This window comes from Accipiter gentilis, chromosome W (genome assembly GCF_929443795.1).
Source record: "Accipiter gentilis chromosome W, bAccGen1.1, whole genome shotgun sequence".
NCBI lineage: Eukaryota > Metazoa > Chordata > Aves > Accipitriformes > Accipitridae > Astur > Astur gentilis.
The window spans coordinates 31284399-31302470 of NC_064918.1; the positions used below are offsets into that span (position 1 = coordinate 31284399).

Sequence of the window (18072 nt, forward strand, 5' to 3'; positions counted from 1 at the left end):
CTGAAGTCAAATAAAACATTCAAGTACAGCCTCTAATAGAATGGAAACATATATTCTGCAAGCAGTCTTTACGATATAAACTGTACAGTGAAGTAAAAAGCTATATTACTGCTTTTAAGTTTTGAGTAGCATCATATCACTGTTTTTTCCAACAAATGGTTTTATTCTGAATGACAATACCTGTAGAGCTTGTGGTGGTTTGACCTTGGCTGGTTGCCAGACCCCCACCCAGTCACTCTCTCACTCTCCCTCCTCAGCAAGACAAGGGGAGAAAATAAAAGGGAAAAGCTTGTGGGTTGAGATAAGGACAGGGAGATCACTCACCAATTACTATCATGGGCAAGAGACTTGACTTGGGGAAAAATATTTTCATTTATTGCCAATTAAAAATAGAGTAGGATGGTGAGAAACAAAGACAAAGCTAAAAAACACCTTCCCCCCACCCTTCCCCGCTTCTTCCCAGGCTCAATTTAACTTCTCCATTCCCAACTCCTCTACCTCCACCACTGCAGAGCAGTGCAGGGGGGGTGGGAATGGAGGTTTGCAGTCAGTTCATAACAGCTCATCTCTGCCACTACTTTCACCTGACAATTTTTCCCTGCTCCAGCATGCGTTCCCCCCAAGCCATAGTTCCTGCCAGAAAACCTGCTCCTGCATGGGCTCCTCTCCACAGGCTGCAGCTTCCTTCAGGGCATATCTAGCAGCTGTGGCATGGGGTCCTCCATGGGCTGCAGTATGGATATCTGCTCCACTGTGGTTCTCTCCACAGGCTGCAGGGGAATCTCTGCTCCAGCACCTGGAATGCTTCCTCCCCCTCCTTCTTCACTGACCTTGGTGGTTGCAGGGTTGTTTCTGACACTTTTTTTTCTCAATCCTCTCTCACAACTGCTGTGCAGTGTTTTACCCTTTCTTAAATATGTTTTCACAGAGGCACTACCAATGTCACTGATTGGCTCAGCTCTGGTCAACAGAGGGTCTGTTATGGAGCTGGCTGGAACTGGCTCTGTCTGACATGGGGGCAGCCCCTGGTCTCTTCTCACAGAGGCTACCCCTGCAGCCCCTGCTACCAAAACCTTGCCACATAAACCCAATAGAGAACTATTACCTGACACTAGTCCACTAATAAGCAGTAAATTGTTGTTGCCACACCTGTTTCACAGAGCCTATATGAACTTAGAACCACTTCCTCCCCATGAGCAGTTGGTTAGCTGGATCTTGTGTGTTTAAAACAGTAGTTCCAACGGATTTCCTGCAGAGAGGCAAGTTATCCTTTCTGAGTATGAAACAGTTGCTTCTTACTCTTCCTGAGGTCAGAACCATACTGAAATATTGTATTTTCACTCCTATTCTGAATTTCAAGCACTGCACATTATAAATAAATCACTGTACAGAATCTTTTTCACAAAAATAAGTTAATGTTAAATTCAATTAATATTATGGTTTTGATTTCTTTCTACCTTGCGAAAATATTATGTCTTTATTTAGACTGAAATATTTCTTGGCTTTACAGTAATATGTAAGACCTTTTACACAATATATGGGGGGGGTTATTAATATGAGAGGAAGGAAATGGTTTTGTTTGCCTGTCTTGCTATAGTAATACACCTGTACTAGCCTAAACAGTGTAGCAACACTATTTTGTCTAAAGTAACTTTTGTCAATTAGTGAATGTGTACTACTGTGCTTTGTTGGGTTTTTTAAAAGATATACACAGTATTTTAGGCAGGTACATTAGTCTGCTAGTAGGGTCAAGTCCTTGGTAAATTATTATAGTGCTAAACCCTATTGGAATTTGGGAACATGGTATTTAAATCTCTATGAGTCCTTCCATGCTATCCCATAATTTGTCTGGGGACAATACCATTTTCCAACTGATTCAGTTTCAAACTAATTTTCAGACTGCAGACAGGCAACAGAGAGGAAGCCCTGTTAAGTACTGGGTTTTTGATCATCAAGAAAGTACCCTTTTATTTTTCAGAGCCACATCACAATGTCTTTCAACTGCATGCACCTGGATGAAGTCAAACAAGATTATTCATTTGTCATATAATGAATAAGTTAAAAAAATACTATATGATTCAGAAATAGCAAAAATACAGATAAAAGACATCTGTGCAGATCAGATCACAAACTGAGGATAAAGAACTGTGACTGTTGCTTTGGAGGGTGTGAAAAGTTGAGGGAGCTATTTGCCCCTTCCTGAATCCTGAAGGACATTGCTATCAGGCTTTCTCTGACCCCAGAGCTTAGAAAATTTCAACCCAAACAGTAACATTTTGGTAAAGCTAAAAGCAACAGGAATTAATCCTGAAATAAAAAGTGCCAAAGGACCTTAGCTGATATAATACTATTTTGTAATTGTGATGTCATGCTTTTGCCTAAACCCAATTCAGAAGCCGAAGCAATCAGCTGTACTTTAAATATGGTATTAGGTATCATGTTTTCCTGAGTGAGAACTACTATCCCTAAAACATGCCTGGTGTTTGGCAGAGAGAAACATATGCATGTGTGTTTATATTCCAGCAGTTCTGGGAAATAACAGATTTACCTCATACATACAGGCTCCCTGTGACGTGCGGAAAACAGACTCCACAATCAGTGAGATTGTAAAGTAGGTACGTTCATTCAGCGCTGGGCAGCATGGGGGATAATCCCACCAAAGTCGTGCATACCCGACTTGGCAGTTCGCTTGCAAATTGACTTTATTCAAATGCCTAAATGCTGTAATTTTGTATATGTCATTTTAGATATGTTCTCAGGATGGATAAACATGCAGATGCAACAACTGTTGCAAAAAGCAGTTGCTGAAAGAGTGAATTCCCTGGTTTGGTATTCCCCTAATACTAGATAGCAATAGAAGGACCCATTTTACCGGATAGGTAATGCAGAAAATTTGTGCAGCCCTATAAATAGAACCAAAGTTACATTGTGGCTATCATCCCCAATCTAGTGGGGCTGTAAAAAGAAAAAAATTGATTTGGAAATCAAATTAGCAGAGGTTTGTACAGAGACTGGCCTGAAATGGTAGGATGCGTTACCTCTCCCACTGATGTATATAAGAAGCATCGTGAATAGAAAATATGGGCTGTCACCTCATGAGATTTTAATTAGCAGACCCATGTGACTGGCTTACACAGCACCCTGAGCTCCCCATACAGGCAAACTTACAATTGACAGGTGATGCTCTTCTAAAATATTGTCAGGCATTAATGAAACGTGTAAGGAATTTCCACACACAGCTGGAAGAAGCCTCACTCGAACCTCCTACTGATGTGTGTCACTTCTTGAAACCAGGAGACTGGGTCTACGTTAAGGTATACCAGCAAAACACACACTTCAGCCACCCTGGAAGAAAACTTATCAGGTACTGTTAATTACTAATACTGCGGTAAAGTACAAGAGCCTGCTCAACTGGATCCACACTTCCCAGTGTAAAAGGGCCATGACACCTTCAGACACAATGCAGCATGTAGCAACTGTCACAGCAGAGCTCAGTGATCTGTATGAACTTCCTCTGATCAAACATCAACAAAAGTACAATCTACAACTCTGCAAATAGACTTTGATGACCCTGTTGTTATCATCTGAACCTGTTGAATATCTCTAGAAAACATAGCTTTGTTTGCTCTGGGATTTTGCATTTGGGTTTATATTATTGGTCATATACTAACCTATAAGAATTATTATATATTAGAACCTTAGGGATCAAATGATACTAACCATGGGCAATAATAGAAAACTATTGGGACTCAAGGTATTATTGTATTCATAGTACTTAGTGTTTTATTCATTGATAATCTTTTGTTGGCACCCCAAATTTTAAGCATGGTAGAAATAATATTGTGTTTTCTCCTCGTACTCAAAATAATGCAAATTAATAGCTGGGAAAACAATACAGCTGCCCAATGAATGAAGGCTGTTGCCACTGCTGGCAAAAAATCCAATTGCTGGTATTGTGTTCATGGACCCCAGCAGACCGAGGGTAGTTATAATTGAAAGACCCTCTCCCTTGACACCGTATGGTTATAGGGTAAAATCACTGATATTCAAGGTTGACCTCTGGTTCCTAACTATCAAACACAAGCCATCCCTATTCATCAATCATCCACAGCTAAACTATGTGTCCATAAAATCTATAATTAAAACCGTGGATCTAAATTTATAGGAAAACAAATAAACTGTAATATAACCATATACTATAATTGTTCAATAGGACAATATTATTTTAATCAAAACCATACAGGGCAACATAAGGGCACCTATATGGCATATGGAAAAAAATTGTATGCAATCTAGTAACACCCAATGTCTAGATTATTGGGATCTAGACATTGACAACACCACAATAAAAATAGATGCCCATGGAGGAGTCAGCCTACTAACAAACAGTGCTGTAAAAATATCCATGCATCCTTTATGGAGAATGAGAGGCTGATAAATGCCTGTACTCATGGAACTCCAAATCCACCAACTCTAGCAATCCATACCATGCAACTGGCTAGAGCCCTCACACTCACTTGTCAAAACTGAACAAAACCTCTAATTGCCACTCTCCTTATTTCTGGGCATTACTGGTTATGTGGCTCCAGTGTTTATAAAGCACCCTGTTGACATGTGGAAAACAGACTCCACAATCAGTGAGATTGTAAAGTAGGTATGTTCATTCAGCGCTGGGCAGCACAGGGGGTAGTCCCACCAAAGTCGTGCTCGCCTGACTTGGCAGTTCGCTTTAAATTTATACAGTCAAGTGTTACATATACATAGAGTTTCGCAATATACCTATACATAGGCATTACCTATCCCTGCTTCATATTAAAATTAGCTCCAGGAAGTCATTTCCATAGTCTCCTCTCAACTGCGCTTGCACAGTGCCTCCTTATGGTGGTCGTCTGGTGGTCGTGAAGATGAAGGCTGTATGTCTTCTTCACGGTGAACTCTTAACCTTCTGTCCCTGCGCAGACTCAGTCGCTCCTTGGCATTTATCCAAATCACAAGGCCGGTCTTGGCTGGTTCTTGGGGTCGACTGCTGCTTCTTATCAGGGACTATCTCCTGTCCCAGCCAGCCTCAACAATGCAAACGTTAAACATCACTTCTCATCCCCTTGGGCCATGTCTACCTCTATTGAAACTCCTTTAACTTCATTATAAGCTAGATAATTATTAAACAATTCCTATCTATATCCATATATCTACTATATTTACTAAGGTTCCTTTGGCTCCCCCTCTCAGTCCCCCCTTTTCTAGAAAATAGTAAATTCTTTTACTATATCCAACTCTAGTATTTTAATGTATTGTTTCCTTATTTAGCATTCTCTCAAAATATTTGTTGGACTCAACTTTTCATCGCAACTGATTCTTTTTCTATTTACTGTAAGAGTCTCCTGTACTCTTACAGCACTAAAAGCCACATCGAACTACTATGCAAAGGACCACAGACAAGAGAATGATGATTATTACAGTGATAAACAATTGTTTTAACCATGCCAAATTTGGTAACCAGGAGGTTAATTTTTCTGTATCTCAGTGAATCCCCATGAAGTGTCATCTTGTGACATTAAATGTAAAAGTTGGGTTTGTTTCCAAATTTGAGAGAGATCTGTTTCTATTTGTCTCTTTCGGTTAACATAGGTGCAGCAGCATTCATCAATTACAGTGCACAGGTCCCCTAGCTGCTCGGGGGTATTTTAGTGTACTTTGTGAGGGACATGTTATTAAAAGCTGCCGCTATCACAGAGGTGTTAGAAAAGACTGTAGCAATTACGGGGTAGCCCCGTCCAAGACCCTTAGGAAAACGTGAACATATCCAGCAATCAGTTTGATTTACTATTTTTGCAATACTCTCGTGGAGTTGAACAAACACGTTCCCATCCCATGTTACGCTCCTTGTCCCCATGGTTGCCCATATTACCGCGTAAAAACTAAGTGTCCATCGGGTTTTGTGGTGACTTTCCATGGAGTTTTGGGTGTCTTTTTCACTCTGGTGAAAGCGTTCTTCAGAACGTTCTGTTCCTTGATTCTGATTGCAGTAAAGGAGGTGAGTAGTACTTGGAATGGTCCTTCCCACTGTGGCTCCAGGGTTTTTTCTGTAAGAGACTTTACATATACATAATCCCCAGGTTGTATATTATGTACAGGTCCATCTAAACCTCTCCCTCGAGTCCCAGCCACATGCTTCTTGATTTTATTGAGCTGCTTACTCAATGCTACCATGTAAGAGGTCACAATTTCGTCCCCAGCTTGCACAGACACCCCTTTCTGTATTTCATAGGGTCGTCCATATAACATTTCAAAGGGGCTCAGTCCTTCCCTCGTCCTTGGTCTTGTTCGTATACGCAAAAGGGCTAAAGGGAGAGACTGAGGTCATGTTAGATTTGCTTCTTGTCCCAATTTTACAATTTGCTGTTTGATTAAGTGGTTCATTTTTTTCCGCTTGACCACTCGACTGGGGGTGATATGGAATATGAAGTTGCCAATCTATACCCAAATGGCGGCTAATTTGTTGTACTATTCTTGAGACAAAATGTGGTCCTTTGTCAGAGGACATGGTTGCTGGAACCCCTAAATGTGGTATTATTTCTTGCACTAATATTTTAGTTACCTCCTGGGCTTTAGCTGTTCTTGTTGGGAATGTGTTGGAGCAGCGGAGGAATGCACATAAGTCGACCCAATATGAGTGATAGAAGTGATTCAACTTTATTTGCACGGATAGCTCATATTTATACAGTTTGCGATAATTATGCCTACTAGTCCTAATACGATCGGTACATTGCTAATGTTTATTCATTACTAAAACACACCCACTTGTGGTTGGCAGGTACGCGTGTTCAGTAACTTTCTCATGAGAACTTCTTCAAAAGTTACTTGTGAAGTTATGCCAAGGTCACACCGTCCCTGTCTTTCTCCTGATAACAGCGAGACCAGCTGTTGTTTTTCTCCCAATATCAGTAAAGCCAGCTATTTTCAGCCAAGGCCTAGTCTTGTTGCTCAAACTGACATTCTTTCACACAGAACTCTGCTCGCACAACTTTTCCACAGGCCCATGTCCTTTTTCAGCAAGCCACTTCCCAACAATTCCCCCTTTTTCTTTTTGTGCGAGTAGAGCTTGGTGTGTCAGCTTTGAGACTCCTCTCATCATGTACCCATACGCAATTTTAACTATTACACAGATTAATATCAATATACCCAACCATCGTAAGGCTTCCTTAATCAATGACATTAGCCGTGGTGTTATCCCACCAAATATTGACTCTAACACCCCATCAAACCAACTAGTTTCTTGCTGGATCTTTGTGTATGTTTCTTCAGCCAATTTATCTGTTTGTGAATAGATTGAGGTAAAATTTTAACACCTGCTGTATTGCCCTTTGCAAAGATCTGTGAACACAATTAATTAAACACAGTAAAAACAACATTATACCTAATAAAATACATTAGCACACAAAAAGAGGTTTGATTAATAGCTTTAGCTAGTGACACCCAAACATTCTTACTGTCCCATGGCGTTAACCGATGTGGATCAATCACCGGTGTCACTGTCATGCTGCTTACTACAGTCAGTGTGTTCCATATCAATCTCAGCATAAGGTTTCAAATTTATGGGTAAATCAGGAACATATCTGCCAGACATGGATGATGTGACTTCTTTTTTTTTGTCCAATTGCTGCCAAGGCTTGCCATCCCGGTGCACTTAGTTGTCTTGTAGAAGTTAAGCTATCGCTGCCCCTCAATAAATCCAGCAGCGGCTGTAAGTCTGTATTTGTAATACCACAACAAGGTTGAATCCACTGTAGGTCTCTGTTTAAATCTTTCTCCCTCTTTTTGTTTTTGAGCAATCCAGGCTTGCTTAATAACTTGGGATGCCATTTTCCTTAATAAGCTGAACAAGGTAAAACTATTACAATAGCTACAATCACAGTAACTACAATAATGCCCATAATTCTTTGAGCCAACCTGTTACCCCTAATGACCCAGACCATGAGGACTATGAGGAAAATGAACCATCCATACATTCTTGTGCCATCTTGCTCCACGAACTCAGCCCAGCAATCGGTAGGTGCCAGCTTTCCGTGGGCGTCCCCACAGAGGCAACGATGGCCTCACCGTACACCAGCCCGATGCTCTTCGGAAAATCCCGGTATTTATACATTTGCAGAGGAACGGGTTTTAGCACACGTGGCCAGCGGGTGCCAAAAGTCCGCCTCGGTTGCAACCTATGACGCATGCGCTCGCTGGCCAGGCGCGCTGCACGAGTCATAGCCATCTTGTCTATTGGTTCGTGGGCTTTACGATACAGTTGCGATGCGCAGAGAATCTTGACCTGTTATGTTAGCCAAGGTGACCTATACATTAGTTTTTGGCTGAGGTGGTATTCATATTGCCACATCATCTATGATGCTCCAGATGATGATGGTCGTGCAAATCGAACAGGAGTCCGTCGTGGGCCTGTATCTGTGGAAACACAATCAACCTTGTTCCCAGGTTATTAATGGAAATAGACCTTACCCCTAATTTTGGCTTTAACTAACTTTTACATTTACCCCACACTGTCTTCCCGTAATCACGCTATGTTTAATCAAATTATGCTTAACACACTTTTTACCTAAAGCAAGTTCTATATACAATAAGGCACGCTGTTCTAAAAACCTGTCTGAAGGACTCAGTGTCCGCTAGTAATACTCTATTAGTTAGAATCTGTCGGATCAGTGGCTTCAGCACCCGCCGGTGCCGTGCCAGTCGCCATTGGGACAATTCCGGGTCCAGCATCAGTGCGAAGCCATGGCTTGACCCACTTAGCCAGGATCTCCCAGTAAGTTTTACTTCTGCTGATCCGCACCATTTCCCGGATTCTAGGTCCTTATACATTACCATGATTCCTGTACTTTGTTGCGTCCTTTCTGCCTGTAAAAGAACATGATGCACTACCATTGGTGTGTCTTTGTGATCACCTGTCAATCTAAGGTAATTTAGCACAAATAAGGCTTTGGCCAATCGTTCCTCTGGGAGTAAGCCCTGGGTTCCCCCTTTTTGTTTTTGCAGCATGTTCGTTTAGGGTTTGGTTGGCCCATTCGATAATAGCCTGTCCTGTGGGAAGATGTGGAATACCGGTACCATGATGAATTCCCCACAAATTACAAAATTGAGCAAATCGTGTAGAACCGTAGGCTGGGCCGTTGTCCGTCTTAATTTCTTTAGGCACACCCAGTACTGCAAAAGAAGCGTGAAGATGTCATTCAGTATGTAAGGCCTTTTCTCCAGTTCATGCCGTGGCCCACATGGCAGCAGGATAGGTATCAATACACACGTGCACAGAACGCTTTGCACCAAACCACGTGACATGGGTGACATCCATTTGCCACAACTGCAATGGCAAAAGACCTCATCGGTTAACCCCACAGCCCAAGCCGAGCCCCTCCTCTTGACAATCAGGGCATGCTTTAAAGATACCTTGGGCGTCAGTAAGTGGTAAGTCAAATTGCTTTGCTAACATCCTAGCGGGTTGGTGCAAGAGCGCATATGATTGCCGTGCTTTGTTGAAAACGATTCCCTGGAGGAGGCTCCCGTGGCGCTGCAACCAATTGGTCAGCTCTGTCATTTCCCATTTCTCATCTGCACAGTGTTCTCATACCCAAGAGTTCTACCAGAGGGGTCATATTGCCATTAGTGATACCGCAAAGATTCCGCACCCACTGGATATCTCCCACAAGCTTCTGAACATCATGTAACATTGAAATTTCTCATGTTATTTGAACCTCCTGAGGTTTAACATTACTAGCATTTATGTGCCACCCCAAATACTTCCAAGGTGCTGCCTTTTGCACCTTTTCAGGAGTGATTATTACTCCGCGATGGCTTAAGATGTCCTGCAATTGAGTTAAAATCTCATCCTGTGGCAAGTTACTGAGGTAACTGCTTTCTTACAGGCTCTGATGCCCAGGCCACATACACCTGACGCATCGTGGGGGAATTGCGCATTCATTGCGGTAACACGACCCAATGGTATCTCTTATAGGGTTCTGCCTTGTTAATCGATGGTACCGAAAAGGCGAACCGTTCAGCGCCATCTGGGTGCAATCTTTTAGATTTATAATTAACAAATCCCATTCTTCTGGAAGCATAACTGGAGATGGCAAACCTGGCTGCAGGGCTTCCATACTGTCCATCACCGCATTCACAGCTCTGAGATCATGTAACAGTCTCCATTTCCCACTTTTCTTGGGAATGGTAAATATTGATGTATTCCATGGACTAGTAGAAGGGACAACATGTCCCGCTCTCAATTGGTCCTCAACTAACCCTTGTATTTTTAGTAGCCTTTCAGAATTTAGCAGCTACTGATCAATCCAAACAGGCTCATCTGTTTTCCAGTTAATTTTCAGAATTGGCTACCCCTCAGTGACCGCTGCTAAAAAGGATGCGTCGCTAACATTGCCTTCATCTGGCTCAATAAATCATGGCCTACGAGGCCAAACAATTCAGTTGGGGTAGTCATGACATACGGACACGTCGTAATGTGTTCACCATCGGGGAACACAAACGTAATCGGTAGCTGACTTACTAAGGTGGCTTGTGTGCCCCCTATCCCTGCAATACCAAAGTTTGGATTGATCGATGGCCATGATGGAGGCCAAATGCATTGTGAAATAATCATAACATCAGCACCTGTATTGATTGTCATCGGTTTCTTGACAACAACTCCATCGGGCCCTTCCAATTGCACTACCTTTTCTGGTTTACCTCTTGTTGTGTCCATGGCAAAGTATACCTGCGGTTTCCCTGTGGAGCCGAATCCACCATCTCCACGTTGTACTTCACCTGGGTTCGGAACACATGACCTGAATGGAACTAATTGTGCTATTCTGGTACCTTTAGGAATAGAAACAGGAGGGATTACAACATAAATCATAATTTTCACAGTCCCACAATAATCTGCATCAATAAGCCCTGGGAGCACCAGAATTCCTTCTAGAGCTGTTGAAGATTGCCCCATTAAAAATGCACTAAGTCCAAACCCCAATGGTCCCTTTATGTTGACTGCGGTTTCCACATCCACTCTGGAGCTTCCTGCAGTGGCGGATCTGGTGGTTGCGAGGCTGCCTGAGGGCTGGCAGCTCAAGCCCCTTGCATTCGTGTCGCCGCGTGAGGGGCCTTCGCAGTCGGTGTAAAGTTTCCCTTCTTCCTGTATTCTTGGTGGTATGGTTATCTTTCTTACACTTGTTGCAGCACTTACTGTTAACAGTACCTGTACATTTGCTCCTAATGTGTCCACGTTTGCCACAGTTAGAACACTTGACCAAGGGTGTCTTACTGGCCTTGTGTTTCTTTGTAGCTCCTTGGAGAGCTGTGGCAGCATAGGCTACTTTCTGTGAGTCCACTGATCGATCCGTGTATTCTATCATATCAACGACGTCTGCATTTTTCGGCAAATTACACAATGCTTTGCGTGTCTTTTCAGTAGCATTTTCAAAAGCGAGTATTGAGGTATCAGCGTATCAGCAGAAAAAATGAATTGCAGTATTTGGTGAGTTAACGCAAATTTGATTCCGTACTGACTCACAGCATTCCTTAATTTCTCAATGACCTTCCAGTCAAACACCTCCCATTTTTTCTGTCCATTTGATGCAATAACTGGGAATGCTTGGAGCATAGTCCCTTCTATAATGGCATCTTTTATTACACCCCTCCAATGTCTCTGCCTTTCTTCTGCAGTGGCTATTACAAGCGGCTATTACAGGCGGCTCCGCGTCTATCACGGGTGCGGTTGGTTTCCCCGTCTGTTTTCTGCATTTCCTTTAACAATTCTAACATTGTCTCTTTTTGTTCTATTATTAGAGTAGACAAGTCCTTGTTTGCATTATTTGAATCAGGGTGTATGCTAGGTATAATTTGTTCATGTTGAACGGTGGTATCTGGGGGCTGTGTTTTCGTAGGCAGATTTTTACTCACTCCCTGATTCTGTAGGGTTTCCTTTAATCGTACGGTTAGGGAGGCTTGGGAACTGTCGGATGGCTGATTAATATCGGCAGTCCCAGGGAGTGGAGCAGAAGTCAAGGGCACGAGAGTAGGCGAACAAGCTCCAAAAAGTCTCTCTCGCTGCATTATATTTTTCTCCCCGCTTTTCCCTTTCGCTTGCGGTTGGAGAGAGAGAGCAGCAAAAGCAGACGCAGATGCTTTACGATCTGCTTTCATTTTTTACAGAGTTGTCTTAATCAATTTCCATAAAGTTACAAGATCTTTAACTTCTTTAGACCCGTCACTAATTTCATCCCATAGGGAGGTTCCGATAGCATTCCAGGTACTAAGCTCAGAAGCTGTACCCACACTAATTGAAAGGTTTCTGTCCTTGCTTCATTAGTTTTTTAGCTGATTTATCATCGTCAGTTACCATATCCCATAATACGTCTCCTAATCTACGCCATTCACTCTCCTCAAATAATAAATCCGGATTCTTAAAGCATCCCTTAACACGACCTAAAGCAACTAACCCCGAAATTTGCTTAATGCAGTTTACTCCCCGCTTTTCTAAAAAGCACTGTAATAATTTTAGGGCTACCTCTTGATCCATTGCCGGCCGGCTTCTTGATACTCCTTGGTGCTACCTTGATTAAGGCACCTCGGTTAAAAAGTCTTTGCAGCCTTTTTCCAGTAGCCCTCACTGACGGCGAACCCCTTTTGGATGGTCCAGGCACGAGAGTTAACACACCAACCAAGACGATCAGCGTTCGGTTAATCTTTTGCCCCCCGGTCGCTGCTACCGGTGCTTCTCAGTGTCCGTCGCTCCAATTCCCCTTTCTTCGGTCCCTGTTCGGGCGCCATTTGTTGGAGCGGCGGAGGAATGCACATAAGTCGACCCAATATGAGTGATAGAAGTGATTCAACTTTATTTGCACGGATAGCTCATATTTATACAGTTTGCGATAATTATGCCTACTAGTCCTAATACGATTGGTACATTGCTAATGTTTATTCATTACTAAAACACACCCACTTGTGGTTGGCAGCTACGCGTGTTCAGTAACTTTCTCATGAGAACTTCTTCAAAAGTTACTTGTGAAGTTATGCCAAGGTCACACCGTCCCTGTCTTTCTCCTGATAACAGCGAGACCAGCTGTTGTTTTTCTCCCAATATCAGTAAAGCCAGCTATTTTCAGCCAAGGCCTAGTCTTGTTGCTCAAACTGACATTCTTTCACACAGAACTCTGCTCGCACAACTTTTCCACAGGCCCATGTCCTTTTTCAGCAAGCCACTTCCCAACAGGAATGCTTCTGGCCAACCTGAAAAGGTATCATTTAATACTAGTAAATATCGATACCCGCCTTTTCTTGGAAGTTCTGTGAAGTCAATTTGCCATTGTTGTCCAGGCCCATTGCCTTTCCCAGTCTGACCCATTTCTAGTTTGGGGGTATTCTTAGGATTAGTCTGAAGGCAAAGATCGCATTGTTGAGTCACTTGTCTCACCGTGGTATATAAATTTCTAGCCACAATTTCTCTTATCAAATGTTTATACAGAGCCTCTGTCCCCCAATGTCTTTTCTTATGTTCCTCCAGTATCAAATGCCACAGTAAGCAAGAGGGAATGATTAGTTTTCCCTGTCGGGTATGAGCCCACCCCTCTTCATTATATGACCCTTCTAAATCTGTAATGAGCTTCTGATCTTCCTTGGCATATTCTGGCTTACCTTTTAGGGAGATTTGTCTATCAGGAATTAAAGCCCCTTCTAGTTTTTACGTTTGTTCCGGCCACTTGTTTTGCCTCTCTGTCCACCAGCTCATTCCCTTTTTCCAAATCTGAGCTCACTTTCTGGTGTGCCTTAATATGCATAATTGCCACTTTCTTAGGGAGCTGGACAGCTTCCATAACTTCAGAATTTCTTCTGCGTGTTTGATATTTTTCCCCTGGGAATTCAATAGTCCTCTCTCCTTCCAAATTGCTCCATGTGCGTGTACAACTCCAAAGGCATATTTTGAGTCTGTATAAATGTTCACAACTTTGCCCTGGGCCAATTCCAGGGCGCGGGTTAGAGCAATTATTTCTGCCTTCTGTGTGGAGGTGTTCATGGGCAAAGCTCCTGATTCTATTACCTCTTGGCTGGTGGTGATGACGTATCCCGCATGTCGATTACCATTTAGGACGTAACTGCTTCCGTCTGTGAACCAAGTTTCCCCGTTTTCCATGGGGCTGTCTTTCAGGTCTGGGCGACTTGCGTATGTTGCTTCGATGGTCTCCAAACAGTCGCGATGTACTGGTTCTCCTGTGTTCCCGCTGAGAAAAGAAGCTGGGTTGACAATGTTAGTGACTACAATCTCCACATCATCCTGCTCTACCAATATAGCTTGATATCTCAGGAATCTTTGTGGAGAGAGCCAATGTCCACCCTTTGTTTCCAGTACTGTTGATACTGTATGAGACACCAAAACAGTCATTTTCTGGCCCAGAGTAAACTTTCGGGCTTCCTGTATATTCAGTATCACAGCTGCAACCGCCCGCAGGCATCCAGGCCAACCTTTTGCAGTCGTGTCTAACTGCTTAGAGAGGTAGGCAACTGCCTGTTGATATGGGCCCAGGTTTTGTGCGAATATTCCCAGGGCAATGCCCTGCTTCTCGTGGGAGTAAAGAAGAAAAGGCTTACTCACATCTGGGAGTCCTAAGGCCGGGGCCGACATCAAAGCCTTTTTCAGTAGCTCAAAGGCTCGTTCGGTCTCCTTATTCCACTCAAGGTGTTTCTGCTCAGTGGCTGTCAGTGCATACAGTGGTTTAACAAGCTATCCATAATTATAGATCCACAATCGGCACCACCCCGTCATTCCCAGAAAAGTCCGCAACTCTTTCACGGTCTGAGGTCTCTGAATTTGGCATATTGCCTCTTTACGGGCTTGTCCCAAAGTTCTTTGTCCTGCACTAATTTCATAGCCCAAATAATTAACTTTGCGTTGCATTACCTGTGCCGCCTTCTTGGATACCCGGTACCCTTGAAGTCCCAGGAAATTCAACAGACTCACCGTCCATATTATACAATCTTTCTCTGTCTTGGTGGCGATCAGGATATCATCCACATACTGCAACAGCTTCCCCTCCTCAGACGGGGCTTCCCAGGATTCTAAGTCTTTCGCAAGCTGATTGCCAAAAATGGTAGGACTATTCTTAAATCCTTGTGGCAACACCGTCCAAGTGAGCTGGGTCTTTCAACCACTCTTGGGGTTTTCCCATTCAAATGTAAATAATTTTTGGCTGGCTTCACGGAGAGGGAGGCAAAAGAAAGCATCCTTCAAATCTAAAACAGTAAACCAAGTCAATTCAGGTGTTAATACGGTCAACAGGGTATATGGGTTTGCCACTACCGGGTAAAGATCTTCAGTTATCTTATTCACCGCCCGTAAGTCTTGGACTACCCGATATGACCCATCGGGCTTCCGAACAGGTAATATAGGGGTATTGAATTCAGACTCACACTCTTTTAGTAATCCCAACTGCAAAAAATTTTCTATCACCGGTCGGATTCCTTCTCTGTCTTCCTTCTTCAGGGGATATTGTTTAATTCTTACCGGCTTTCGGCCTTCCTTGATCTTAACTTCAACAGGGGGGGCACTTTTCGCTCTTCCAGGTGCATCGGTAGCCCATACCCCCAGGTACACTTGGTTTAAGATGTCCTCGTTAATGCTTCCTTCTAGGGGGAGACTGGTTAAGGTTAGGCTCAATATTTTAATATATTGCTGATCTTTTACCTCCAGAGTAATTTCTCCCTTTTCGAATACAATTTTTGCTTCCAGTTGTTCCAACAAGTCCCTTCCCAAATGTGCTTTTGGGGAGTTGGGCATATTGTCCTGGTTTCAGCTGGGATAGAGTTAACTGTCTTCCTAGTAGCTGGTACAGTGCTATGTTTTGAGTTCAGTATGCGAAGAATGTTGATAACACTGATGTTTTCAGTTGTTGCTCAGTAGTGTTTAGACTAAAGTCAAGGATTTTTCAGCTTCTCATGCACAGCCAGGGCACTTGACCCAAACTGGCCAACGGTGTATTCCATACCATGTGACGTCCCATCTAGTTTTAGGAACTGGGAAGTGGGGGGGCAGGGAATCGCCGCTCGGGGACTAGCTGGGTGTCGGTCGGCGGGTGGTGAGCAATTGCCCTGCGCATCATTTGTACATTCCAGTCCTTTTATTACTACTGTTGTCATTTTATTAGTGTTATCATTATCATTATTAGTTTCTTCTTTTCTGTTCTATTAAACCGTTCTTATCTCAACCCAGGAGTTTTACTTCTTTTCCCGATTCCCTCCCCCATCCCACTGGATGGGGGAGAGTGAGTGAGCGGCTGCGTGGTGCTTAGTTGCTGGCTGGGGTTAAACCACGACACATATATAAAAATTTATGAATGCACCACTGTTTTCCTAATTTATATTCTAAAGGTTTACAAAAATATGCCTTTTCACTTTGGCCAGTCGCTCCTTTCACCATGACATAATCATCTCCCAGGGGCATCAAAGCTTGGTTCAGAACCGAGTATGTTGCCCCCATATCTACCAAAAATTCTATTTCTTGTTGTGTTTTCCCTAGCTTAATTATAACCAGTGGATCCGCTAGGGTAGATTCCCCAGGTTCCCGTCAATCTCCCTTCACATGGGCTACTGTTTTTCCTGTTTGAGCCCTCTGATCCTCCTTCTTGTTCTTTGGGCATTCCTTTTTCCAGTGACCAAATTTCTTACACAAAGCACATTGATCCTTGCCCAGTCGGGGCAAGCCTTGTCTAGGCCCTCTTTCTTCCTGGATAACAGCCATTAATTTCCTTTGCCCCTGCCTATATCCTTCCTCTCTGCTACTTAATACTCTCCATGCTTCATCTAATAATATTTCTAAATTCCTACCCTCTGTAGTGCGTAATTTTTGAAGTTTGTGCCTTATATCCCCTGTAGATTGACCCAAAACCAGGGAGACCAATTGTTGTATTCCTACCTCTGACCCAGGATCCAGCGGTGTGCTGCGGCGCATTACATCCCTCAATCGATCCAGGAATTCGGATGGAGACTCGGAAGGACTCTGTTTGACTGCATATAAAGCTGACCAATTTATAGTTTTGGGGATTGCCCTCTCCATTCCTTTTGTAATCCACTCCTGATACCCCTGCAATCTTTCCATATGTGCAGATCTATTAACATCCCACTTTGGGTCTTGGAGAGGGAAATATTCTTTAACGTCCCCTCCTGTGATCTTATAATGATTTTCAGCTAGGTTCCCTGCTGTTTTTAAAATCAGCTGTTTCTCTGTCTCGGTCATATATTCTAATAATAGCTGTATATCCTTCCAATCAGGGTTATGCTGTTTTACAATAAATTGGAAATGCTTAGTTACACTTACTGGATCACTCCTATAATCTTTAGCAACTTTTTTCCATTCCCCTAGGTCAGCAGTACTCTGATTAACATTGTCCCACCATCCAGCCTCACTGCCTCTCGGAGAGGTGCTTGTAAAGCTGTTGAGGTAGTTTTCTTCCTAGTACGGGAAGATACAGGGCTGTCCGGGGGGTTGGAGTTCTATCCAAGTCTGCATCCTGTTCCTGTGGTCGAGGGGGAGGCTTAAACAAATCAGATCTTGTTCTGGTACCTGATGGATTTTATTTGTCTTTGTACATCTTTGTCTAATACTATATGCCGAACAACACCGCCTCAGTTTACCTGTAAGCTCCTTGTTGTTTTCTCGCTCAACTGCGAGCACCATAGGGTCCTGTGGGGGTACTATTCCACAGTCCCTTTGCCACTCTGGGTGGTTTCGGAGGGTGAAAATCATGTCTGCATACGAAACTTCATCCCATTTTCCTTCTCTCCTTAAAAACAACATTAGTTGTAATAGAATATTATAATCTGTTGACCCATTAAGTGGTCACTTAGCATCACCTTCTAACTTATATAACGGCCACCATTGATTGCAATACTTAATAAGGTTCTTTTTATTTTCCGTACCTCCGGTCCCAACAATATCTTTCCAGTGGGTAATAACACAACCCAGAGGACTCTTCCTCAATATTCCCCCTTGATTGTTTCCCATTTTGTAACTTCTCCTTTTAATAAGTTTCCATGCAA

General features: G+C 43.1%; 2 protein-coding genes across 5 annotated transcripts in view; one reads left to right on the forward strand and one right to left on the reverse strand.

Annotated features, from left to right (window-relative positions):
* Nucleotides 1-14110, reverse strand: part of LOC126035485 (uncharacterized) — a 349826-nt gene extending 335716 nt beyond the window's left edge. Inside the window, exons 1-3 of the mRNA XM_049794129.1 lie at nucleotides 14081-14110; nucleotides 12551-13272; nucleotides 8593-10863 (exon numbers count right to left, since the gene is read on the reverse strand). The gene's annotated coding sequence lies outside the window, so the exon portion shown is untranslated. The remainder of the gene's footprint in view (nucleotides 1-8592; nucleotides 10864-12550; nucleotides 13273-14080) is intronic.
* Nucleotides 1-18072, forward strand: part of LOC126035481 (endogenous retrovirus group K member 5 Gag polyprotein-like) — a 432730-nt gene that overhangs the window by 78837 nt on the left and 335821 nt on the right. The gene's annotated exons all lie outside the window — the stretch shown is intronic.